The sequence below is a fragment of the Penaeus monodon genome, chromosome 30 (genome assembly GCF_015228065.2).
Source record: "Penaeus monodon isolate SGIC_2016 chromosome 30, NSTDA_Pmon_1, whole genome shotgun sequence".
Classification (NCBI taxonomy): Eukaryota; Metazoa; Arthropoda; class Malacostraca; order Decapoda; family Penaeidae; genus Penaeus; species Penaeus monodon.
Window position 1 is genome coordinate 3,428,372 of NC_051415.1, and position 342 is coordinate 3,428,713.

The 342-nt window shown below is 32.7% G+C and overlaps 1 protein-coding gene across 1 annotated transcript in view; it reads right to left on the minus strand.

Moving 5' to 3' along the window:
• LOC119592459 (serine/arginine repetitive matrix protein 2-like) overlaps positions 1 to 342 on the minus strand; it is a gene marked incomplete in the record, with an annotated part of 34,461 nt that overhangs the window by 11,601 nt on the left and 22,518 nt on the right.

The following is a 342-nucleotide window of genomic DNA, read 5'->3' on the forward strand; positions in this document are numbered from 1 at the left end:
GGACCTCAAATTCGTACAAACAACAAAACCTTCTGAATGGAGGCAAGAGAGAGAGATCAGCCCAATAACAGGTAAAAAGAAAATGGTGCTAAACCTTGCAACAGGAAAAACTTTCCATGAAGAATCACGATACTGACATTCTATTATTGTTAGTCAAACGAACATATAAACACCTATCTAAAAGGTTATCAAACAGACATATAGATATTTTATAAACATTCAGCAGAAAATATTGATATACTTTCAATATGGAAAAACTTTTGTGTAATTACATGCCATAACTATAAGAATATTTGTGGTTATCAGTAAAGATCTGTAAGAGGAGGTGGAAAGATCAAGCTC